The 27,275-nt window shown below is 43.0% G+C and overlaps 1 protein-coding gene across 3 annotated transcripts in view; it reads left to right on the top strand.

Moving 5' to 3' along the window:
* cbfa2t2 (CBFA2/RUNX1 partner transcriptional co-repressor 2) overlaps positions 1-27,275 on the top strand; it is a 51,748-nt gene that overhangs the window by 4,814 nt on the left and 19,659 nt on the right. The window contains exon 1 of one of the 3 annotated variants that reach the window (XM_049586874.1): positions 16,469-16,681. The exons of 1 other annotated variant lie outside the window; for it this stretch is intronic. The gene's annotated coding sequence lies outside the window, so the exon portion shown is untranslated. Of the gene's footprint in view, positions 1-16,468; positions 16,682-20,158; positions 20,589-27,275 lie in introns of those variants that run through there. One more of the 3 variants, XM_049586801.1, reaches the window with a different exon arrangement.

Here is a 27,275-nt window from a genome sequence, read left to right as displayed (position 1 = left end):
GACAAAACATCACTTCTCCGCCTCTGAAAGATAACCCGGCTCTTTGCTTTTCACCGTTGATTGCAGGTCTTAGCTCGGCTCCTGAGCGTTGTTAACACTGTCATTTTGTTATACTGCCAGCCACCGCCATGGCCTCTGTATTCAGGTGTCACTTGGTGGCGTAAACATCGCTTTGACACATTTGACTATTCCAAAAAAGGCGTCTCGCACGGTTCCAGAGTGGTTTTGCATATTTGTTATATGGCTTTTGAAACACACAACCAAAAAGGGATAAAAGCGTCTTTTGTGTGTTTTTCTGTTTTATTTAAATCATCATGGAGAAAAAAAAATCATGTATCCTTTATCAGGATGGCGGCATGCAGGTCCCAGGATTGTGTGCAGGCATTTATTCGGTCTTCTACTCTTAAGTTGAGGGACATTGGCTGGGAACAAAAGGGCCCAGTCACTTCAGAGTAAATCAGAGCGGTCAGGGGAAGAAAAAAAAAAGCAAGTGAAAGGAACTTATCACCACATTATGCTTTTTTAATGCCCCCTGCCTTTCACCCCCCTTCCATCATTTCCCACTTGGCCCAGACAAAGAGGAGTTAGCATTGGTTCCCCCTTTTCTCCACGCCTTCCAGGGTTACCCCGGCGCTTCTTTCTCACCTCCTGTTTCAGCCCGACGTTCGGCCTCCCTCCGTCCATCCCTCTTTGTTCCCCGTCGCTCTGTCCTCGTTCCTTTTCCACCTCTGTTTATCTCCCCTTATCCCTCACTCCATTCCCACTCGTCTGCCTTGGCCGCCACGCAGAGTCCAACTGCAGCTGGCCTGTCGTCGCCCTGAGGAAAGCTGACATCCAGCTGCGTATGAGCTCTTGTTGAAGACTCAGAGAGAGAAGTCTCAGTTCATGGATTTATGAGATACATGTTAAGTCACACTTTTTAAAAGGCCCATTTTTTTAACAGAACGTTCCAGAAGATGTAATATTTTCATGTATTTTAAAAAAAAAAATAGCAGTTTTTTCCTATTTCAAGGGGAACATCACCTAAATTAAGATTTCCAACATATTATTTCCATCGCCTGTGAAGGCTCAGTGAATATTTGTGAACATGAGCTCCTCTCTCTCAAAGCCAAGAACCAGAGAAGTCTCCGACTTGTGATGTCAAGTAGAAAGTAGGGATGCACTGATTTATCGTTCGAACATTGGTATCAGCCAATATTTGCCTTCTTGACTGCCTATTGACAAACAAGATGGCATTCACTGTTGGCAGTGGACGATGTTTTTCTGTTTTGTCACATCAAGTTAAAAAGCAGGGCACGAGACTTACGTTGTCGCAACATCCTGGGGACAATAGACTTTGGGATGAAGACAGATCTTACTGGGACGTTGTTGGGACTGTAAACTCACTACTGAAACATCAGGAGACACACCGTATTGTCTCCATGATAATGCTACATTGTGAACAAGAAATAATTGTTGACATCAGCAGGAGAAGAGCTAGTTAACATTAGCAGTTAGCAGCTGGTGGCTGGAGCTATCTGCTGACACAGGTTGCAGCGAGTTAAATTATGAGGCGTTCAGGCTCTACTCAGTAAAAATGAGTACTGTGTGAAGGTAAATGATAACGCTCTTATGATGTGTTCAAATGTGATCTTGTAAAATGCAGTTTTCGGTGGGTCACTTGAAGATTGACAGCAATACAAAATAGACATTAGAGAGGGAAATTTATATCCTCCTGAGACCCTGTGTCCTAATATGAGGACATTACGTTTGAGGTTTACTTGACCTTATACTTGCCCGTTGTCCTTGTTCGTGGACACTTTTTTGTGTCTGCAATACACTAATCCAAGTAGAAATAAGATGGCGGCCATGTCTGCTAAGTCAGTCTGCAGCCAACCCTGAAACAGAAGCAGTATGGTTGAAACTTGTTTTATGATTGATAACATTTGAGTTTGATATATCAACAAATTTGACCAATTTGACGCTGTTAATTACGAAGTACTTGTTTAAGGATATTGTGACTTCATTGTTATTTGGTTTGGTTGTGTTTTCTTTAGTTTTTTTTGTACTTATCCTACTGATCCCAAATAGCTAGGAGAAATTAAAAATGCATACCAAACAAAACTTTGAGTCTCAGGAGGAGGATGTATATTATATATAGAAAAATGACTTTTGAAGCCATTTTTAAATATGTTTTTCATGTGAAAGGTTATATTAAAGGTTGTTTCAAATGTGTATGATTAAATTTAATGCTAGTGTAATGACAAATCTGAATGATATTGGTTATCGTTATTTATGGGGGTTTTTTTTATAATAAAGAAATTTCTAACAACAAAAATAAAATAAACATGAACTGTATCAGCCCAGAATTTAACAATAGGTGCATCCCTGGTATAAGGAGCTGTTCCTTAATTTTGTGGACCCACAGAATGTTGGTTTACCCTTTTAATCCCTGACTGAGCTTAATTTTATTGTAATGTTATCAGTTGTGAATCAGATAATGTACCCATATACCCAGAACATTCCATTGGGTGCGCTGACTGTCATCTATAACACATACTCCACTTAAAAGATAGAGGATGGCATCCATTATCTGTGGAGCAGCTCCAGACTTTATATTTGATAACATTACAAATTTGAGCTTTCACACACTAGCTTTTGGATTTGGGAGAGAGTTGTGCATGTTTACTAATATCTTTTGGACCGTCAAAGACAGTAGGAATAACATATGAATTTTGAAAATGGGCGTAGTCCCCCTTTAAAATCATCTATTATCCGCCATAACACATGTAATGTTTATGTAGAGCATATGCAACAAGCACATCCAGCAGAGTCTGACCCAGATAATGGCTGTTACACATCCTGACAGATAACAATGAACATAATGTGTGGCCTTGGCCTAGTCTCACTTTATCAGACGCACACACACAGTGACAGCCAATGTGACAGAGGATCTTAGCCTATAAGCCAACATCATTCCCGAGCTCCCGAGTGTCAGTCGTGAGTTTTATGACTTTTGTCAAGTTCACCTCATCTGTCCCGTCTCTGATTTCACCCCTGCTGGGCCTCGTGCTGTCAGAGAACGGGACCTGCTCTCCTGATACACACATAAACTCACATTGCACTCTGCCTGCTCTTGCTCCCAGGGTGGAATGTGTTCTGGGTGCCGTTGTTTATGTGTCTTGTCCTCAGCTGGTGTCTCTGCTTGTTGTCTTTGCTTGTTTGTTCTAGCAGAGTACTGTAGCGAGATGTCATACCCGTGGTGAGTCTGCGAAGCAACAACAAAGCAGGTGCTGCCTCAGCCTCCTGTTGTTCTGGCTGGAGATATTTGTACGATTTAGTCCGCAAATCCGAGCAGGGGCAGCTGGGGAAGAGAAGAGGAGGCTGAATTTGAGTTGTTATGTCTTGAAAAGAAAAAGAACCAGAACAACTAAAACTGTAAATACACCCCTCTCCATTACACACACACACACACACACACACACACATACACAGAGATACACACACACAGATTGAGGATTGTATTGCAACACTGACAAGCCCAAACATCCCTAAGGCTTAACCTTGGGAAATGCCAACACATGTCTCTGAATGTGTGTGTGTGGGCGTGTGTGTGAGCAAAGCCAGCCGTTATCTTCCCTCAGCTTTAATTGAGCCCTTCAGAAATCCCAAAAAACTATTACACGCACACACAAACACACACAGGGAGTAAAGCCTGGAGGCTCTATCTCTGCCTGGCCAGGTGTTCCCGGCTCCGCTGCCAGATGAACCACCTGCAGATCACAGGTGTGGCCATCGCCAGAGAAGAGAACAACACAGCTGCTCCTTCAGCCTCGGGGAGAGAGAAAAAGAGAGAGGTGGAAGGTTTATATAGAATCAACTGCTGGTAGCAGGAAGCTTCTCACACACAGACACACACACACACACACACACACGCACACACACACATCAGGCAGAAATACACAGTTTAAAGTAACATCGTATTGTCGGTCACGTTGTCATCGCCTGCTGCTCAGTAAAGATAACTTTCCCTTTCTTAGGCTACGTCCACACTAATCTGCTGTAGTTTAAAAACACCTAACTTTTGCTACATTACACCTAGCTTCCACACTACTCTGGTGTATTTGAACCCCTTAAATGCTGTTGACCATGTTTTACGTTTGAAAACCTCCAGGATAGGGGTGACATCTACTCACCAGGTTAGAGTGTGCACCCCATGAAAGCTGAGGTCTTAGAAGGCGGGGGGATATAGCTTAAAAATAATATTACGATATGTTTAGGCTATATCATGGTACTTGATATCTAGATATTTTAAACTGACTGTAAAACACTTAAATGAACTACAGTTACACTAAAGTTAAAGCAGCTACTGTCATATTATAAAATTATTAAATAAAGTACTGTTAAATTAAACATCAATATCATACTAAATATCATAGACTAAATTAAGTACTCTTTTATAAACATTAAATAAAATGCTGTTATAATTAATTTGAATTAAATATTGTGAGGCTATAATTGAATAAATCAGTGCGCAACCACTGGTGCTTTTATTTTGAAGCACCTAGCTCATCTTGGTGTGGAAGTGTTTGCCATGACATTAAAGCAGTTGTTTTTAACAGTTAGCACATTGTCAAAGTGTTGCCATGATGCTGATAAATGTGGAGATTTATTCACTGTGAGCTGGAAACAAGTCAAATTATTATTATGGCATTGGTGCTCCATGGTAGCAAAATGTGACTGAATAGTCACAGTCTGGAGCCCTGTTGGTAAAAAATTAAAAAAGCATCATGCTCATACTATCAGTCAGCAGAGACTGGTTTGGATGGGTGGAGGAGTGCATGTGACATTTTGTGTTCATGTTCATGTGTTCACTTCTGTGTAAGGAAGAGGTCCGAAACATCAAAGTAAGTCAAAAAAATGATGTGATGGTTTTTATTCAGTGTTTGCAATATAGAATTTATATACGTGGAACAGGCCGCAATACAATGAGTATATTCAATATATCAACCACCCCTAGTCTTTAGCAGCAGCCCGGGTTTGAGTCCAACCTGCCGCCCTCTGCTACATGTCAACCCCTCTCCCCCCAGAATTAAGGAAAGCAAACACAATTAAAGTCAAGAGGTTGACAGATCAAAGCCAACTTTTTATTATGCAAGATTCGTTTTTAGCCATTGAGCTCTTTAGCAGAAATGGTTCATGATTGTGAATATAATTTGGTCTTTCAACATCGGGTTGTGTTGTTAATGGGCTAACTGGCTAACTAGCATCTTGAAATCGTTCTGTATGTCTTCTGGTTTCCCTTTTCTAATGACAGACGACTGCCGCCTACTGGTATGTTAATGTGGATGCAGAACGTAGTTGCTAGCTGGCTGTTGGCTGTAGTCTTTGCGGTGTGTTATGATGCAACTTTCTGGCCGTGACACAGGCGAAGTGAGGGGACATAACAGTCGGCCTTCGTGGCCACTTGTTCTTTAATGTCAGTGTGGTGTATCTGGGTCTTGATATGTCACTGATTTGCAACGACTTTGACTGCTTCAACTCTGCGTTTCACTTTCAGTTCCAACTCATTGTTGGTCCAAGCAAAGAAATGTAACTAAGCAACTAACCACAGAGTAGATAGTCTGCTGCCTGTTTACACGCACCTGCCCAGGTGGTGTGATATGCATTTTCATGTGTGTTGGTATGAATGGAGAATCTGAAACGGTGCCAAAACACTTTTGTAGAATGAGAATGTTTCATTTTAAAACTGCCTTTGAAAAACGTGTTAGTGTGAATGGCCCTGGTGGCGATGTGCTTTTAATTAAAGCAGCTCAGTGTGACAGCTTTGACAGGAGTGGGAGTTGTTGTGAACCTTGACGCAGCATGTACGTCAATTTATTGTCACATTGAAAGTAGAAATTTATTCATGCTGTTGTGTTCTGTGAAATTATATGTGGCTCCTCTATTTTAAGACTTTTCCCTCAATAAATGCAAAACACGTTCAAGGCAGGCTGCTAAATCTGAGCAGTGTGACAACTCGGTTATGAGTCGTGTTTACTCTCATAATTTAGTCATGTTTTTTATTTGGTCTAATTCTTTAATATCTAAATCCTGGGGCAAAATGTATGTGTTGTGTTAGCGGGTGTAGTGACAGTGGGAACAAGAAGGTATTAGCTTCATGAGGTGGCAGCCTCAACAAAGACTTCTATTAAGTCATAAATGATGTAATTGAGTTTTTAGTTTTGGACCATGATTAATTCCCTATAAAAAAGGTGGCAAAGTCAATAATCTTTTACTGGCCGGCAGCTGTGAACAATACACAGTACTGTCACTATAATAAAGCCTGTTGTACTTAGAGGAATGTCCAGTGCGTAGTTACTGGCTGTATGTGTTACGTCTGTGTGTGGGCCCGTCCACATCTTAGCAAGCACCCGCTCTTTTAACACACGACTTTTCCCAAACATGGAGTTGTTTATGAGCACTATTCATTTTTATGTGCCAACAGTTGGGTGAGGCTGGCAAGTTCTGATCCGCGGTATCATTTTCCAATTAGCCAAATTGCCGCATTTAAGGTTTTAACTGTGAGTGCCATAGATGGATATCCCCGACAGCGTATCTGGTACATTAGTTAAACAAGAGAGCGGCTGGAGAGACTTCGAAAAGTGCGTTGGTTGTTGAATATCATTTAAGGGGAGTTATTGGTGAGAAGGGTTTGGCGTCTGGCTACGCACTTGGCCTCCCTGCGTGGAAACTTCAGGAAGATGCAGCCAAGTGAGCATGAGACCCACCGCTCATAAATTTTAAGCACACATGAAGCCACTCTCTCGCTCTGTCTCTCCCTCATACCAACACACAAACACTTTCTCACTCACTTTCCCTCTCGCTCATAAACACACTCTCACACATGCATGTCTCCGTCTTTCTCAAACCTGCACTTCTTATATTTACTCATCTCTATTTGCTCCTGTCTTGTGTTTACACACACATCCACACACACCCGTTGCACCCCAAGAGCAGCCGTGTGTCTCCCCTCTGTGCGCGGAGTGTAATAGGAGATCTGAGGGTTTTCCGTGGGTGAGTAGGCGGGTCAGACCTTACTTAAACTAATGGCTCCCAGCAGTGTTGAATAGCCAGACACAGTGGAGCCGAGGCCTGAGGTTTTGGAATGCCACTGCCGGCTCAATGCCTGCCTTTCATCGGCACCGAGTGAAGGGGAGAAAGAGAGGGAGAAAATAAGAGAAAGGAGGGGGAGGAGAGAAGGGGAAAATACGGGACCCATTTGTTTTGGGTGATATGAGGATGCCTGAAAAGGAGGGCACAATAGTCAAAGTGGAATGGACGGACGGAGGAGGGGGGCAAGGGCGGGTCAGTGGACTGTGGGGAAGGAGGGGAGGGGTGAGGGGTGAGGCGTGTTTGGGCTGGTGGGATGTCAGGAGGGGGTAAAGTACCAGTCGATGGTTGAATTGTGTTGGAGCACCATGGGAACCCCCCCTTCTGACCAGCCACCCATTTGTTTTTAATGTCCTTGGGATGAGCTGTGAATGAGTCTTCAGGGAACCAATAAAGTTTTGAGGACTGAGGCCATGGCCAGAAAACCAAAGCAGATCATTTAAATGTGTTTCCTTGTTTATGGCCTTCCATCTGAACTACGCAACCATTGTTGACCAACAAAAACAAACATGTTGTCCGAAATGACCTAAGAAGTTAATACATTTGAAAGAATGCTGAAGAGTGTGATGCCTTACACGGTCATGGCTGATGTGCTTTTGTTTGTCTGCAAGTTAAGTTTTTGTAACGTATTCTCATAGAACGATTCCTATGATATCCTATGAATTAGTGCCCCACGAATAACGTTAAATCCTCAGCATACAGTTACATAATTGACATAAAGTTATGGAGGTTAAAGGCCATTAAAGTTACTGGGGTTAGGTTAAGGAGGAAGAACATGGCGAGGACGTACCTTAAAGTGACTCAAAGTTTACATGGTTCCGAACATGCAACTCCAGAGGAAAGTCCTGGGGGAAAGTCCACCACCCCAGTCTGCTTCTTTACAAGACCACTTGGGGCTGCTTCCTTGTTTACTACCATCAGGGCACTGGCCAGGTGATCGCAGATTTCCAGCCTGGTTTTTGACTAGAGCATTACAGTCAGGCTCCCTCTTACGTAGCTGAACTACTTCACCCGTATTCTTCAGCCTGAACTCTTCAATCAAATGCGCTACATGTGTAGTCTGTCCCTCGCGCTCGCCTTAAGACACATGGTGATCGAGCTTGTGGCCAAAGCACCTAAACTTTGGAATGCTCCGCACGCTCCCTTACGATCTTCTGACTCTGTGGTTTCTTTTAAAAGCCAGCCAAAGACACTTGTTTAGACGGCGTTTGGGTAACTTGTATGTACCAGAGCTGTATTTTTCCAATTTTGTGTATTGTTGTTGTGTAGTGTGAATTCTTCTTTTTGTGTTTGCTAGCTGTGCTACATGGCTCACGTAGTCACTTTCTTCTTGTATATTGCCCGTGTGAAGCACTTGACGAATGCACGTGAAGAAAAGCACTATATAAATACATTTTACTTTCTGACTTTTACTTAGTAGTGATGCTATGGACTCATGCTTTAAATAGCCTGTTTTATTTTTATCTTGTGCACTGCCAGCATGCGTATGAGAATGCAAAAGTAATTAGTACAGTTGATGGTATTGATGCGCCATTAAATATAGCGTTGCATCAGCCAAAAGAAGAGAAGAACTGCAAGCCAGTTAAATCAGTGAAGGTTTCAAAATATTCAGAAGACTGGCTTAACAAATGTTTTATCCAAAATTTCATATACAACGTGAGACATTAGTGACGTACAAGCTGTACTAATGTTGCGTTTCAGTTGCACAGGGAAGTTGGATTTTCCGTATTTCCAGGCAGAAATTACACCTGGAATGCCCCTTGAAGTCGGATTTCTGACTCGGTAAATCGGAGGAACCTCACCAACCCCAACCTCAAAATCTAATATGGCTGCTCTGGGCATCAGTAGTAGTGAAAAGGGCAGTATTATACTGCATTTGTGTCTCATTAAAAAAGACATACGCACATCCAACTTCTTTCCTTGGACATGATGCTACTGTGTTTAATTTACAATATAGAGAGTAATGCGCCATCAACAGGTATTGCTAATACTGGCTAATCTAGCTAGAACTGGTATTGCTAACAACATCTTGGTTTTCCCACTTGTTGTACTGGAGCGTGGTCAACTCGGGTGTGATGTCATTCCCAGCACCAAAATCTGACTTCTGAGGTAAATGGAACACAGCAAAGGCTCCATCCTTTCAATTCACACCGACGCCATCTTCACTGTCCTCAGACTCAGCTCTCCTTACATCTGCTGATACCAGAAAGTGAGGCATAATTGTGCCAGTTAAGACTGCCTTTAACTTTATGTTGACTATCCATCCATGTCTGTGTTTATTTTAGATCATTACCAGGCCTTGAAACATGTATTTAATTCAGTGTCATGAAATGCTATTTGCGATCCAAGGCACATCAGACTTTTTAACGTTGTCCAGGCGTATGACCACAGAAGCAGATATCTCCACACAAAACCAATGATTAGCTATTTTGAACCAAGTGACAACAGAGAGGGCACAGAATTAGAAGCTTTGCTTTGGCAACTCAGCCATCAGGCATGTTTATGATATTAATAACACATTTTATTTAATGTTTGTGAAGTGGTTGCTTACCAGAACCATTTCGTGGTTTGCCAACTGCCATTTAAAGGTTCCCCGTGTAGTTTTAGGCTGAGTGTCCATTTAAAGTTTTTTTCTGAGTGCCTGAGTCTTTTTTAAATTGTCCCCAATGAGGAGAGAGTGTGTGACGCCACATGTTGCTGCTCCCAGTATCTTTTTTCAGAGCACTCTGATTTTTTGTGCAGCTGTGCTGAGTGGTTCTAGTTGACAATCTCTTAACTTTTCAGAAAGGTGCAGGTGTCACTGTCGCTCCTTTTCAGGCAACAGATCATATAATAGATGGGGCAGGACTCATCACCCTGGTAACCAAGAAACTGGAGGTGAAGCTTGTACTGGCGGTGTCTGTCTATCCACACAGAGACTATCACAGCAAGGACAGACAAGCTTATCTGTGGGAGCAGACTGACCAGAAACTAGGGCTGCCCCCCGTTAGTCGATCAAACGTTTATCGACCAGAAACGTCATTAGTAGACAAGGTTTCATCGGTCGCTTAGTCGAAGAAAAATAAAACAAATGTGAAACTCTATCAGGAGCTGCACCTTGTCAAAATAAATCAAAACCTATATGACTGGACTGTGTGGGATTTTAATTTGAAAGGACAGACACAGGACACACGCTCAGCAGATTCCAAGCAGATAAAGACGCAGCATGTGTACGGCCCCTAATTTCCAGGGCTGGTACCTGCGGTTATTCCACAGGCTAGTTAATAACACGTCGGGCAGGAAATCCAAAGTGTGGGATCATTTTGAGAAGGTGAAGGACGAACCGAAGGTGATATGTAAACTCATCTTCATTGGTCGACTACAAACATGACGTATCATCTGAAACATGGAAGTAGCTACATGCCCATTAGCCACTTAGCACAATCATTACTGCTTTGCCAACAGCGTCATTAACAGGCGGCTCGCTCAGTGTGTGACGTGCACTTGTAGATAAAATATAGGCCTATATTAATGAAGGTTCATTAGTACGCTTTGGTATTTCTCTGTAATGTAGCACAGTGTTAACAATGTTACTGATACTATTCTTTCTCACACCTTCAACTCAAACCATTGTGTTGCCCCGCCCAAAATATATAATTTGATGATTGAATTAATATTGTAAACATGCGGGCGACTAGTCGACTAATGGCCCTAAATGACGACTATTGGTCGACTAGGAGCAGCCTTACCAGAAACTGAATCTTGCTTGTGAATGCTTTCATCACCCTTCATGTTATAACCTTGCTGGAAACCCGTGTACAGCTCTTGTCCGTCGCCTTGCCAGCACTTTCCTGCCAGATCAAAATGCTTCATGGACACAGATCCTCAGACCTCCAGTAGCTCAATGCACCTCTTTTTCGGTGAATGGCTCCCTATTTTGTTTGTCTCGTGCATGCGCTCGAAGACAGGCACTGTACACCGTTCAATAGTGTTACACTACTCCACAGGTCAGGATGGCAGCAACATGCCAACATACGCAGCAGTGTGCCAGAAAAGACAGGAAAGAAGAAGACTGCAATCTAGTTAACATGTATGTAAACAGTGCTGGATTTATTTGTATTTATTTGTGAGGAAAGTTTGTCAGAACTCAAGGATACACACAGTGTGCTTTGGTGAGTAACACTGGATGTAAACACAACTTTTGTTTGTTTACAAGTTAACTCCACAGGGCCGCTTTGACTGAAAGTGGAAGAGGAATAGATTTAAATGTTTTTTTGTTCCTTTGGTATTTGAGAACATTGAAGTCGAAGCAAAAGTGTGTGTGTGTCTGTGTGTGATGTTCTGGGAACCTCATCCCTCGCCATCCAGTACTACTTAAAATTTACTGTCCAGAACCAACACAAACAGTAAAACCCTATCATTCATCTGACCCTGCAGACAGAGAGAAAATGGCCCTCACTTTAGCCTTCATTACTACCGAGAAGCTTCTTATTTTATCGCTAACTGTGTTGTTTTTTTTGTTGTTGTCATGTTTTTTTTGACAGTAAATGGTCCTCCAGACGTGGACCTGGAAAATGACGTGTCCCTATTAGATAAATATGCTGTAGAAGATGTAATGGAAAATGCGGCCATGCAAGATCAGACAGGGAAATCTATGGCTGCATCAGATTAGCAAACATCAGGAGTCTGAACAGTGATGAGACAGAGGGGAAGAAGGCGAGGAGGGGGAGGGGAGCCATGCTGGTAAAATGGTTAGAGAGACAGCAATGATGAGGCTTGGTGGTAAAAATAGCAACAATATCGATAATTACCCAAAGTAGGCATATTTATCAGATAGCCAGAAAGAGAGAGGAGGAGAGGAGACAGACGGTGAGACACCCACGTATGTGGCAGTTTTACAAGGGGCTCCGACATACTAACCCAATGTTCCGTAGCCATTATTGAGTGTTTGCAGGTGTCTCAAGTGGTGTTTCTTGCTGTGTTGCATACTGTTGATACCAGTCGTCCAGTCGGTTATACATCCTAGCACAGTGGTTCCCAACTGGTCCGGCCACGGGGTCCAGATTTCTCCTTAGTCATTAGTTCAAGGTCCACAAAGTTTAATACAGTCAGCGTCATACTTGCTTTTGGCCATGATGCAAGCTAGTTTGCTGTCTCTGTCAAGTAACTGTCCGTTAGTCACTCACTCTACCTTAGGAAACGGTACTAAAAAATAAAAGCTCTGTGCCGGAAATTCACTGGACTTAGAAATAAAGGGTGTTTTTTACAAACTTAACATGTTTGTAAGTCACTTGCGGCCCATTCAGATTGGATCCGAGATCCACCAGTTGGGACCCACTGACCAAGCAAACCAGTGATTTTAAGGAGCAGTGTGTAGGATTTGATGGCATCTTGCGGTGAGGATTGCCGATTGCAACCAGTTGAAACTTCTCCCATGTACCAGGAGTTTAAACCAGTAGCCGAATTATCCAAAACAAACAGACCACATGATTAAAACAGGTAAAACTCTTTATCTTTCCAAGTACTAATGTGTTACCTATCAATGTTTCTTCCTCATTGTTTGGCTCATCTCAAATGGGCCGCTAGCCCAGCACCTGCTAATATGTGTTCCCTTTTTTACTCTGATAACGTAAGATCCAGACATTTGGGAGGTTTTCTGGGGGCGGCTGTGGCTTAGAGATAGAGCAGGTCGTCCACTAATTGAAAGATCTGCTGTACAATCCCCGGCTCCTCCAGTCCACATGTTGAAGCATCCTTGGGCAAGGTACTGAACCCTGAACTGCTCCTGATGGCTGATCCATCGGTGTGTGGGAGTGTATGAATGGTTACTGAGGAGCAGGTGGCACCATGTATGGTAAACTTGGCCACCAGTGTGTCAATAGGTGAATGTGACGTGGTGTAAAAAGGGCTTTGAGTGGTCTGAAGACTAGAAAGGCGCTACACAAGTGCAGTCCATTTAAAACTTACTGGGAGCTGAATTATCTGCAGAGGTCTCTTCCTCTCCAAAACACATGGGCTCTGTGATTTAAACCAGTAAAAACATGTGTTTTCCAATGCTGTTCGGCTCATCGCGGTGGAGCTGGTTACTAGAGTGGCTGATGCAAAAACGAGAGTGGCCCTATCTAGAGCTGGTGTTTAGTTTATCTGTTTTTGGCTCCTGTAGAAACATGGCGGTGCAGCATGGCGATCTCTAGAATGAGCTGTTCTGGCTCATTCTCCACACTGTATGACCACAGATGAGCTTGATAACCGATAACACCATATTCACATCGCAGACACATGCACCACATGCACACACAATCTCACAAAGACTGACTTAACACACTGTGAAGTGAGAAAGCTTCTGTAGGAAGCTGTGTCTGGGGAAAAGAACACAAAGCCCCAGCACAGTATTTTTTTTGTTTAAACTCATGAAAATCTCTGTCATCGTTTCACACTGATCTGGCAGCAGCTCTCGCAGTGACATCCCATCAGCCAGATTACCCTTTTCAAACCCCTCAGTGAACGCTGAGAACAAAATGCTCTCACCATATGTGAGTTGTGTTGCCTCATGAAAATCAATGTGATTCCAGTTGCATGGTGTGCGTTGGAGGCAGAGTTTCTGTTTTCCTCAACACCTAACTGATGTGGACCGTTGCCCAAGAGACCTTGTTTCGTCTGAGGATATCTCACATTTCTCAATTTCCATCTTGATGTTAGCTACAGTGGAAGACTGCTGATGAAAACATGGATTTGGATGTCCATACAAGACCAGGCTCATGGGTTTGCAATTCAGTGGGGACAGACTGGGAAAAGTCTTTGTTGTCTGTGGCGAAAAATGTGGGGTTCTTTATTCACTGGACCAACTGGCAGAGTGGATGTGGTCATCTGAAAACATTACGTTGCACACATAGGATACTAGAAATCTACTAAAATCCCTGTATGGCCCATATGAAACTCAGCAGTGTTGTTTCCTTTGAACATTTATGATTAGAATATGATCTGTCAGCTAAGCAGCTGAGATCAAGCTTGGTTGTCAAGAGTTGAATGTTGGGTAATTTTTTTTTATTAGTATAATGAGCTAACGAATTAGGGAAAAAATGGAAATAGCTATAATTTTGCTTCTGGTTGACTTGGAAAGGTGATCTAAGAGTCCGAGTCCATGTATGTGATGTCCAGAAATTATTTATCACTATGGTGCAGTCATGCAACCCTTCCTTATTAGCATACTTTGCATAAACAATGTAAAAATTAGGTTGAAATCAGAAAATGGTTATATATTCACTTTTAGTCAGCTTAGAAAGGTGATCTCATAGTCCAAGTTTATGCCCAGAAATTCATCTAACCTTTCCTTGGACATTTGTGTCATTGTTTTGGTCTCAGTGTCAGAACCGTTACACTCCTAATAATCAGGTGTCTTAAACATTAGTCAGTGTGTAAGGAGATTAGCATGTCAATTGAAGAGTCCTTTAGATTGGCTGTAAAAAAAAAATAAGAAAGGGGGACGTGGATAACTACACCACTGTTTCCACCAAACACTTTCGGTATGGTACCTTTGGAATCAGACATGGTGCCTAGACTCTGGGTCCGCTTAGCGTTTCCACCACAATACTCTCAAATGTGGGCAGGGTTGTTATCACTCACTGCTCCGTCCAGCACTCACTGTATTTCCTCAGAGATGAAACGTCTGCACCTTGTTTATTGTCTGCAGAACGAAGTTGAACGCAGACATTTTCAGAACAAAATAGAACAGGGTGCAGTGAGAGTCTCTCCCAATGGGATATTCAGAAATAGCGGGTTTGTGCATTAAGTCCTTCTCAGGCAAGCAGAGGCAGCCAAAGTCCACAGGAACAACACTCCGCAATGCTTTTTTTTCTCCAAGTGAGGATTAGAACATAAGCAGTTCACATAAGCCAACTGAAATTAATATATTTGTCAACGTTTGAAGAAAATGTCTGTGTCATCCAACAGAGACAAAAAAAAACCCAACTAAAGTGATCGTCAGAGTTGTCACAGTGAAATTTAAGGTGTGCTGATGGATTCATGTCGTCAACTCATGCACTGAGAAACATTACAAGTAAAAATTCCACCTTAAAAGTTGCCGGCAGTCGGCCCAGTGAATTGAGTTATTTTTCTCAGACTCCAGCTGCTGCAAGAGGCAGCAAAATATCCTTTCATTTTTATAGTAATAGTTTACTAATGTAAAACTTACTGTATGAGCAGTGGTTACAAAAACCAGCCAAAACTCAGCCCTGAGCAGAGTGACTGTCCTCTATTGACCGATCAACAGACTGCAGTGTTCACAGCTCCACCTTTTAGTACCAGATCTGTGTGCTAGGTACCCCAACAGAGGGGGGACCAAACATGGGGACGGTACGGAATGGCTCCATTGGTACCATCCACAACTTTTCACATCGGAAACAGAAAAGCAGCGTACTAAACTGAACTGAACCGTACTGCTTGGTGGAAATAGGGCTACACAGTACAATCATTGTGCTAATGTGCTGCTCTCCTTAGCTGTTGTGATTAATTTTGCATTTATTAAGCATATAAACTTGTTGGTACTTTATATTCTTTAACTGTTGTAACATGCCCACATCAGCTTTTGTTGTCTTGCTGTGTTGCTATTGTTGGTGTGAAAGCTCGGCTATCCAGGGTTAATTAGCCTTTTAGTGAAATGGAGGTTAGCCATTACATCCCTTTTTACTGATGCAGACTCCCATTCACAGCACATGCACCACCTGTGTATGCCTTTCACGCAGCAATAGCAGGCTGCATCGGCATCTATTGTCATGATAATGGAACCTCAGAAAACACTGTTTTCACTGAGGCACATGTGAATCCAGTGATTCAGGAGTGTAAGTGCTGTGTTGTAAGTGAATGGATGGAGTTTGTGGTCGCTTACACATTTGTTTTCTTGGTGCTTGGTCGTATGGCTGAGGTCACTATACTTTTACTTCCTGTGTGGAAACCATTTAATGATATTAAGCAGTACTTTGAAAATGTCTTTAAGCTAGATTTTACACAACTTACTTCATTAAAAAAAACAATATACAGGCATGTGGATTAAGGCATATACTCACACAAAACATTATTTCCTTTGCAATTTTTAATGCACGAACATACATAGGGAGTTCACGTTCTGACTCTGGTGGTTCCTATCTCGTTCACTCAATCACCAAGTCTCAAAATGCCATATTCCCTCTTGTCCTCCTCCTCCTCCTCTTTTTTTCTTCCCTCTCTAAAAAATGCTGTTTACTTTTTCTAAAAGTGGAAGTTTGGCGAGGGAGCGTGTGAACAGAAACAGATGCTGCATACTCTCTTGCTCTGTAGCGCTCTCTCTCTCTCTTTATCTCACACACATACACACAATGGCAAACAGCTGTGTGAGGATTGAGCTGCTACAGCAAAAGGAAGCCGTACAGTATGCATACATACTATTGTGTGCACGGTATCGTTTACTCTTCTTGTTTGGGATCCTCTCAAAAGCAGCCGTGCTGAGATTCAAAGCCAATGTACTTCGAAAGTACTGTGAGAGGCTTTTGAAGATGTGAAAGGGGCCATAAGTACCTTTCTGATGACAACAAGTAGGGTAAGAAAAGTGGTTCCTTGTGTCTAACGTTATCCACACGAGAAATAAAAAGATCTGGTGCTAATGCTAGTTGTTGTGGCTATCCCCATTCTGTAACCAGCGTAACATTAGCAAGTGCATATCAGCTACATTACCGTCGTCATTGTAACTCAGCTGATGGGCGATCTCAGGCCATATATTGTCTTTTATTTGGTTGTTGAGATAGTCGTGGTGGTGTTTGTCATATAATACTGGTTGCTGAGACGCCATATTGATAAGACATTCCCTCGTTTTGGCTCAAGCTAGCTATGACATGGAGGCTCATATGCGCTTCAAAGGATATAGGGCTCAAAAGGGCACGTGACTTCGCAATGCATTGTGTGTAACTAGCACCATTTTTACGGGCAAATTGTTTTGTTTACATTGCGTTGCGCCGGGAGAGAGACATAAAGCAAGAGATTTAAATGGACCGGGCAGAGGAAAAGTGTGTCGGACAGTACTGAGACAAGCTGGACCCTGTTCCAAAGGCTCGGCTTGACAAAATTCAGAAAATAGGTGGAGTGGACCCGTATGAGCACGGAGACTGGACTCGGGATTTAAAAGCCCTGCCGCCGTTGACTGAAGCTGAGCTTGTCCTCTATCTCGTCAGCGGTTTAAGTTATTATACCGGCAATGAATTTAGGAATGCCAAATCTTTAAGGGCTCATGGGCAAGCAAACTTTTGGTGGGTGCAGGACCTCCGAATTTTATGCCTTAAAGAGAAGAAGTCGTTATTTCTTCTGCCATATCTTCTTTGTTTTCCATTGTATCTACACACCCAAGATAAACTTTTTTGTTGCCCTGAGTAGGCTCACTTTCACAGCAGCCCTAAAAATTCGGGACGTGGAAGTATGACATCAGTTGCAACAAAGGATTTCATTGGTCAAACATACATTTCCGCAACGTTATCAAGGTCTGTCAGAATAACAAATGTTTTGTAGGGGTGTGAAAACAACCCACAAAATCTTTTTTTTTTAAATTTCTGTACAGATATTTTGGCTGAAAAACTGTTTGGTTTTAAGTGGTGTCAAGACCGAAAGCAACCCTACATTTATCAGTGTTACTGTCTACAGAGTGTTAGGGCTACGACACACCAAGCTGATGTCGCAGTCAGTGTTGGGCTGTAGTATGTCCCGCACTGTTGGCCCTTGTCTGCGCTAGACTGCTTTTCTTCCTGCTGATTTAGCTATTGAATTGACATCGGCCAATGCTGAGCCCATCGATGAATTACGTCACTCTGATTGGCAGTTTAGCTCAGCGCTCGAGAAAGGAAATGGATGTAAGGAAAGTAAAAGAACTAAAGTCCAAAGGGACTGAGATCAAAAAACCTTGTTACATATGGAAAGATACATTTTCTTCAGCCATTAAGCTCTTCAGCAGAAATGTTTCCTGTTACTGTTGACTGGTGCACTGTAAATATGCTCAGTTCTGTCAACATTGGATTTTGTTGGTAATGTGCTAACTGGCTAACTAGCATCAAGATGGTCGTCTGGTGTATGATGATTACAGACACCGCCGTCTGCTGATGTGGAGAGTCATTTTCTCCCACGCAGGCGCAGAACATATGTGTTAGTTGACCGTCGGTTGAAGTGTTTTTGGTGTGTTTATGTGCAACTTTTTGGCCGAGACACAGCAATGTGAGGCAATGCAGCATCGGGCTTTTGTTACCGCTAGTTCTCTGAGGTCAGTTTGATGTAATGTAATCTAACAAATAGAGAACAGTTAGTTTTCATGAACTGACAATGAAAATAAATTGTTAGTTGCAGTCTCAGCCTTTGTTCTGTTTTAAAATAAGATGCTTTACTAGTAAGGCATGTGACAGCTGGTGGTACAAAATTAAACAAGAACGCAGTTCTTAACAGAAAACCTGTTGGTGAATTGATTCTGTGGGCTGTTGAAATTATATGGCTTGTCTTATTAATATACTAAACAAGTTTGCCACTACTGTGCAGAAACCTCATACTCCCTGTAAGCTCCCATATAGCTTTGTGTAGACATGAGGTAAAATCAGACATGTGATAGCTCATGACTCCAGTGAGCATGCTCTGTGATGTGCCACCTGCCTGCCACTGCACCTGGATTTTAATCTAAATCTGCTGGTAGCCTTTATCCATCAGCGGTGTCGGTTGCAGCTCACCACCTACTATTTGCTACAATAGCATGTGGGTTACAGTATGCAAGGCCTTCCTCGTTTCTCCATCTTTCCACCCCCTCCCTCCCTCCCTCTCTCGCAGCCACCTGGCCCTGCCTCTGAGCCTGCTGGCTGACCAGATGCACCCTGAATAAAACAGGCCTGCAAGGAGAGAGGAGGGGAGATAGAGGTTATTATGGGTGATTATTCAGTCCATATCTAGTTTTTGACAACCAGTGGAAATGCAGTAACACACAATAAGCCTTTCTGTGCTTATTTAGAAACCATGAGATGTGACATCAGTGTGGATTTTACCTGTGTTCTTCAGGGCAGAACAAAAAAAGGATTTGACTTTCAGTTATTCAGTGCTGTTTAAGTGTGTTGTGCATAAGGGCAAAGAGAGGAGGCGACACCTTCTCCTAATGAACTGTTTGTATTTATCTGACAGCATTTGCTTGTTTGTTTGCGCAGCCAAGTGCCTGTGGATTCTCACACGTTGATCATGTTCTCTCAATTGTCGGTCATCTAATTAAAAACAGATTAATGCCTTATTTACACCAGGCTCACAATGAACCGAGCACCATCCTCTGTGCTCTTCTAGAAGTAAACTGGTGCAGGGAATAAAAGGCAGGAGGAGTGAATGAAGCGCGCAGGCTGCCCGATCTCAGCCAGGCCCTATTATCTTAACCTGCATTGTGTCGACAGCAGCACTTGTGCACGAGGCTGGGCATAAATCAGACAGTGATTTAAGTTTAACTCAGTGAAGATGGAGCGCAGGGGATGAGAGCGCAGAAGAGGAGAGAAGAATAACTCATTCATGATCCTCAAGTGTCCCCCAATGGGTTGGCTGGCGAGGCAGCGTTGAGCGCCACATTAAGGAGCTGAGACAAAAGAGGGCATCAATGAAAGAGCCGGGAAGGAGTGGGGGGGGGGTATAAAAACATTTTAAAGGGAGATCCCCTCTTCTCTTGGAGGGGAGGGAGTGGGGTTGCAAAGGACCCCCTCCCTCAATCACACACATGCAGATGCACGCACACACACTTTTGTCTCTCTTGGCACGGCCCCTTGTTTAGCCTTTAGGTGCCAAAGCAATTAGTTATGTTAATTGCAGGGGCCATTGCCGGTGAATGCAGGTTGAATAGAGCCAGTCAGCAGTGGATGATTGGCCAGGATCCACGGGTGAATGGGTGGGGAGGAGGAGGAGGAGGGGTGGGGGCTGTGACGTCGCCAGAGCACCCGGCCCATGAAAACAGAGGAGAGGACAGTGTGTGGGAAAACAGGGGAGGAGCCAGAGCCGAAAGAGAGAGACAGAGAGGGTGGGAGGCTCAGAGCTTGAGAGAGCAAGCACGAGAGAGGACCCACATTCACTGATAGAAACACAGAGATAGAGAGTTGGAGAAAATAAATACACCTGCAGAGACAAGCTGAGGGACGGAGACAGTGAGTCAGAGAGAGCTTCGCGGGAGAGAAAGAGAAACGACAAAGACACAGAAAGAAAGTCAGAGAGAGTGTGTGTGTGTGTAGTGCAGCGTTGCGCTGGTCTACTCGGTTATCTGTCTCCATCTGGGTGCCATCTGTGTCTCTGGCTCTGGCCTTCGCCACACTGGAGCTCACATATGTGGGAATGCAAACACATGCCTGACATATGAAGGCGTGGAGTCACAGAAAGAGACAAAAAGGAAAGGATAAGAAAGCGAAACCCAGCCGCCGCAGCTGACTTTCTCAAAGGACTGAAGAGTGGACTCTACTAGAGTGGAGGTAGGAGAGAGGAGCAGGATTTGTGTTGCATTTAACTGGCTGTATTTTTAGTGAATATATTCATTTATCTTTAACTGTGAGCGAGTGTTTTGCTTTTGCAAATGGTGCGTTTATGTGTGTGTGTGTCTGTTACATCCTAATTCCCAGAGCTGCTCTGTAGTGCTGTACAGATGGTGCCTCATCCTCTCCTCTTATCTCTTCATCCTTATCTTCTGAGGTAGGAGGGATGAATTTGCCTGTGCGCATCCTTTCAGCGCACAAAAACTTCTGCTGCCATATGGACGAAATACTGATTGCTGAGGAGACTTTTGTTGTCTTGTTGTTGAAGTTTTAACGGGGTCAGTTTGGGGGATAATTTAACTAGAAGTAGTCCAAATGTTCCCTTTGCTTTTTTCTGTTTCTCTGACTCCATATATAGCACATAAATCAACCCATAAAACGCTCTGGCAACTTTCAGCGTTTGGCATCATCTGTAGCAGCAGCAGATTTTTTTAAAAAAGGAGGCTGTGGCTATCTGACATCTGAGGGGTTTTTTCCCAGCAAACTTTTCCCACCAAAACAGCTTCATCCCCAGGTTTAGCAGCCAAAACATGGAGCCTTCTGTCATTTCTTCATTGTCAACTCACCCCTAATCCCCCTCCATTTGCTTGCACTTGTGGCAAGCAGAAGAAAAGTCAAATCCACCTGGAGTGATTATGCTATGTGGGAACAGATCCCTTCCTCTATAAGCAATACTTATGTGCAAACATCGAAGAACTGCTACTTCAGCCGGATACGTAAACACGGCAGCGTGATTGGCTCCGTGTGTGAAAGTGGCTTATCTCGCTCAGCTGTCATTTACTCAGATAGTAATCAGTTTTTCCACATGGCAAGCAGAGCAGAAGAAAATAGGTAAAGAAGACGTGTGCATCTGCTGTACAGTATCCCAGACATATGGGAAGAAGAGGGAAACTGCTGTCTGTCTTTCACGCTGTGCCTACATGTTACACAACACCGACATCAGTGGGAACACAGATCCCAGCAGAGTGCAAATGTCACATCGTTGTACTACGGATATTATGTAGGAGTAACTCGAGTTACAGTTTTTGGAACAGTGTTACCCATCTGCAGTACCTTGCAGGGGAAAGTGTGTTGGGAAGGAGGGAGGGAGGGAGGTGTGTGAGGAGAGCAGCAGACAGAGAAAAGGCAGAGAGACCTGGCTTGTGTTACGCCCGGCCAGACCAGTCCATCAGGGAGATAGGAGCGACTAACTGTCGGCTGCACAGTCTCAGAGCAGAGACCCCTGTCTGGTCTGCTGGACACTGTCACCCTCCTGACAGCAGGCAGTGTTCTGCGCATGTGTGTTTGTGCAGAGATCAAGGATGTGACTTTCATTTTTATTCAGAAATTTCATTTCGCTTTCATTCATTTCTGACAGGCAGTTACTGTTTGTCAAGGACTTATGTGGCTGTTGAAGTTTTTGATCGTATGCTTGATAAGGCCGAGTCCAAAGAAGCGAGAGTGTGTGTGTGTGTGTGTGTGTGTGTGTGTGCATGTGTGTACCAGGTGTCTTGTAGACACAGTGTCTGCTCAAGTACAAGGTTGCTTTCTGTAACTCTCTGCCCTCGTCTCTGACCTTCCTTTCCAGCTGTGAGCTTATCTACTGAAAGTGTAGTAATAAACGGGGAAACAGACCACCGTGACACTTGCTCAACGTGCTATTATCTGAAGAATTTTTTCAACACACACACATGCACACACACAGAATAGAGCAGCTGCTTCAAGAGTTTGATGCAGGAAGTGCTCTATTAGTTCCAGTGGCGAGGACTGTGATATCTGGCCCCAGGGGTTCAATGAGAGGTTGTGTGTTTGAATGCGTGCGCCTGCTTGTGTGTTTATGTGCGGACATGAAAGGGTTAGATCATTTACTCAACAGAAACAGCTCAGTCACTCCAAGTGGTGAATTGAAAGATGGTTTCATCACCGAGAAACGTCTCCTGACAGTGCAAAGCGCTGTGGGTTTGCAGACGCGTATCTGTGTCAGCGAGCATCCAGCCACCTGTGCTTCGCCACCCCCTCATCTCTCCTATTGTGACCTCAGTGACATTGTATGGGAGCCCCTCTCCTTGTGCTAAGTGCATGAGTTAGAGGTCTGTTGACCCCTTGCTGGCCTGAGAGACCCGTTCAGTGACCCAAAACAAGAACTCTTTTTACTGGACTGGTGTGGTCTGGGAGGGAAGGGTATCGGCACATGCTTAAAAGGCTCTATAATGACCTCAATTGAATTCCCCAGACAAATCTATTTAAGGTCTGAAGTTCTGAATTGAAATTAATTGCCTGTGTAAATACAAGAATAATACATCACATAAAACTGATAGTGGTAAAATAGTACTGAGGGGGTTCCATATTTTCAAAATCTATGGGAAAAATAAAGTTTAAATGGAGCGCTGAAAGCTGTGTGAACCATTTTTTGAACACAATAAGTGTAAAACAATCTCACAAAATCACAGCTGCTAACATGTTAAGGCCCAGACACACTAAACCAACATCAAAGAACTAGTGACGATGCAGATCGTCAGTTGCATCGCCTCACATTGCCTGTGTTTTAGTCAAAAAGTTGCACTTAAATTCACCACAAAGACGGCAGCCGGCAGTCAACTAGCATGTGCATTCTTCAAAATAACTCCATACCAGCAGGCCGTGGCGGTCTGTATTTGTTCTTTGTTGTGAGAAACAAAGGATATCTACCATGTGCTAGAAGTCAGTAGCTAAAAAACAATCTTATCCAATATATCAAGTAGTTTCGATCTCACACCTTCTTGAATTTAGTCGTACAATTCCTCACTTTTGTTTGTCAGAGTAATTTCACTCATGGTTGGGCTCCACCGGCTCTGACATTGATTAAACTTACCAATAAGGCTGGAGAAAAACCGACAAGGGCGGACGAATACCAACAGTGTGGGTAACACCAGCAAAAGTAGGGTGACAGACACTCACTGATTGCCCGAAATGTACCCTTGGTTGACTGTCAGCTTGTCAGGCCCCTCGACTAACAGATATAGATCAATATGAGTGCCCCGTTGGAATTACTCTTGTTGCTACCAATTGTACAAGTTCAGTATCTGGTAGCCTTTTAGCTCTTGTTTAGTCCGCCAATTCCAGAGAAAAACATCCGTCTTTATCTTGGTAGTTAGTTCAACTTTCTTCACTGGACACCTTGTTGAATTATTGGTAGCATATACTGAGTCGGCCCGAGCTTATTGGCTTTAAATCAGTGGTTCCCAAAAGGTTCACCCACTGGGTCCAGATTTCTCTTAAATCATTTGTTCAAGATCTCCACAGTTTGATACATTCACTGTCATACTTGAGTTTGGCGATGTCGTCAAGCTAGTTTGCCGTCTCTATCAAGTAGCTGTCCGTTAGCCACTTACAGTGCGTTTTTTACAAAGCTGGCAGTTGGGAACCAATGCTTTAAAACACTTTGGGGTTGGTTAGAGTGGTGAGATGTAGCTTAGAGTCTGTACAGTCTTGTCAAAGGTTCTGAAGGTGTTGAGCAACACTAGCTACTCTTTGACATTACACAGACTCATTTGCCTCCTAATATCACACGTATTAGGTAAGGATGCCTTCAGGCCAAACTTTCCAATATTTAACCAAGGAGGCACAGATACGCAGGAGGAACACTGAGGTTTTGTGAGCCTCTGTGAAAAACAGGATGCGTTTAAACATGTGTAACTTTCCTGGAAATACAGTGTTATTTTTCCAACGCAAAACCCAAAAGGCAGGAGTTGATACTCGAGAGGACGTGCAAGAGCAAAAGAAAATTGTATGTGCCTGTGTTGTTAGGTGTGTGGGTGGAAAAGAAATGGGTGGTGCAGCCTCTCTCCATGAATTGTCTGTCATAGTCATTATTTTCCCTCTTTCTTCTTCTGAGAAAGTGTGCACGAAAATGTGAGTATTTTCACAAACAAAAGAAACAAAAACTCAGACGTTGAAACTTTGTAGTCGACAGTTTTATGTTAAAACAATGGTTTAATCCTTCTTCACCATGAGGATGAATTGTATATGTACATATACTAAAAAAGACACTGCGTTCTTAAACACGTGTGCTCAAACCCATACAACACGCACACACACAATAACGCTCATCAAAACACGCCTCGGCCCACTCGTTCACAAACACACACTCATCCTCCCCAGCTATCTCTGTCTCATTCTCCTCATTGTTTTGAGCACAGCTGGCCTCTTTGTTTTACTTATCTGTCTCTCTCAGCGGTTGTTGAGCTCTGGTCTTTTATACAGCTGGGCTAAGCTTACACACAGCTCTGTTTATGGACTCTATGGACCATACTGCTCAGCTTTGATTCACTGCATCCCCAACACCTGAGGGTGACAGATTAGTCATCTGCATAGTCCATGCATGCATGGGGAAGGGATACTGTCTTTGTTTTACTACAATACAGTAAGTAGAATTGTTTTAAGTTTTTCTTAAGCTGTGCTCATGTTCTCAGTGATGTGACTGGTTTATAGTGTGCTTCACAATATGTTGGACTGACGACATGTTTTTTCAAAGCCTGACCAAAGAAATATGAACATTGTTCTCTTTAATCTAACGTGTAAGAGACTGTAAAACTTCAGATAAAAGCTTAGTCCCAGTTAAGCACCCAGTCCCTTTTACTAGAATGGTGTGGCTACACATTTTGACAAACAAAGGCCTGTCTCGAATAGAGGCCTGGTCTGGTTGCCAAGCAGTTCATTTTTATAGAAGTTCTTCGGATGTATAAAACATGTTGTTGGCTACCCACTTGAACTAACGTTAGTTAGCTGTTTAGATCGTATTTACAAACATAAATGTTTTAACTTTGGCTACACATAGTTGGCTCAGTGAAATTCTCCACAACTCAAGCGTTCAGTTAATTTTACTGAAACCATGAGTACCAGGGAAGACGCTAATTCATTCAGACATCCCGGGCTACTAATTGAAGTTTTACGGTATGAAGTTGCGTACGACAAAATGCTGGGGTTTTTTTTTTTTTTGCAACTTGACACTGATTTTTCGAAACAACTTGTGTTGCAGTTGGGGGAAAAAATCAGTTCACTTGAGTGTCATGACTCTTATTTTTAACAATTCCTGAACAGATTTTATATAAAACTAGCACTTAGTCTGTTAGCTTTATGCCGATATAATGGGAATTACCATTAATATGCTAGGGTCAGTTAGCATTGCAGTTGTGATAGTATTATCAGAACAAACAATCCATTTTACTTAACGTGCTTAACATTGATATATATATTTTTTTGTTGGCCTACGCAGAAGTTAGTGCCACCCTGGTTTCTTTGTCAAAAAACAAATATTTCCATTGGATTTGGGATTATTCCAGAAAATAACCTCTGCAGCAAACGAAAGATTATGGTACTTGCAAGTTTTGTTCAGTGATGTTGTGAAGTTGTGTTCGCTGTGATGTGGTACTGCAGACTTATTCAGCCGCTTGTTAGCAACTGCCTTTTTAAGGACACATAAAGGCTTCAAAACTTACAAGTGAGGTATGTTGGAAAACAAAAAGTCCCCTCAGCTTGTGTTGACCACAGACTCAAAAAAATGACTGGCGTGTGATGTGCATTGTTTTTGGAAATATGACTCATGATATACTCATGATGGGAATGGTTCAACATTTTCCCATGGTCAAGTGTCATAAAAGCAAGCAAAAATGGCAATAAATCTTAACATCGAGTTGCAACACTTGTAGAATCACCACCCAAGTATCGTGATCAAATCTGGAGATAAGCATATCCTATCAGCCCTAACTTGTGTACATCCATTAACCGTCATGTTTCCCGTCAAGAAGCTCTGACCTTCACCCCACATGTCCTCTCTGGATTAACATCAGTGAAATGCCAAAAATGTAAAATTAAAGGTCTTGATATGATCCTAAACACAAAGCTCACTGAGTCATCGCTCTCAGTCTGGGTCAAAAGAGACCGTGTAAATGTCTTAAGCATGGCCCGTGGTGATAGCAACATCTGGTTGGACCCGAGCCCAGGCCGTATGGCTGTGGAGGCCTCTGACACCTGGTCTGAAACAGGCCGTTCTTAATGCATGCTTTGTTTTCTCATGTCTAGAGCTCGTATTTTGTTTTATGGACTACCGTAACTTAGTAGTTCCGAGCGTGCATCTGCGTATGTACCTCTACCGAAGTACAGCACCGAGGAAAAACAGTATTTTGCCTAGCTGCAGGTAAAGTTGATTGTCCTGGTTTATGATGTATAGGAGCCACGCAATCTTTGACCTCCAGACACACATGATGATATACATCTTCGCTGTGTGTCAGGGGAGCTCTATAAGTCTGTTCTGACATCAATAATTTTGTTTCACCATGAGAATAAACAGTGAAAAAAGAACAGCTTCATTTTAAAGCTGTCATTCTTCCTGAATGTTTGCTGTCTTGAGTTTAAAGACTTGCCAGGCTCTCGATGATTGATGGGCAGGCTAACCAATTAGTTACGGAGAGGTGAGAAGGGTTGTAACCAGATAGGCAGATAATCTACTGGCCCTCAGAGAAGGCGAGCTGGTGTGAGAGTCTGCATGTGTGTGTGAGTCACGGCTTTTGTGTTTGGAGGTCATGATTGACAGATTTGAATTGTCTGTTATGTCATAGCTGTTATTTATGTGTGTGTGGGGGGGTGTACACGTGCCTCAGGCTGGCTATT

Source organism: Epinephelus fuscoguttatus, linkage group LG1, assembly GCF_011397635.1.
Source record: "Epinephelus fuscoguttatus linkage group LG1, E.fuscoguttatus.final_Chr_v1".
Lineage (NCBI taxonomy): Eukaryota > Metazoa > Chordata > Actinopteri > Perciformes > Serranidae > Epinephelus > Epinephelus fuscoguttatus.
Note: the sequence above shows the minus strand (reverse complement) of the source record. Positions and strands in the feature narration are given on the sequence as shown.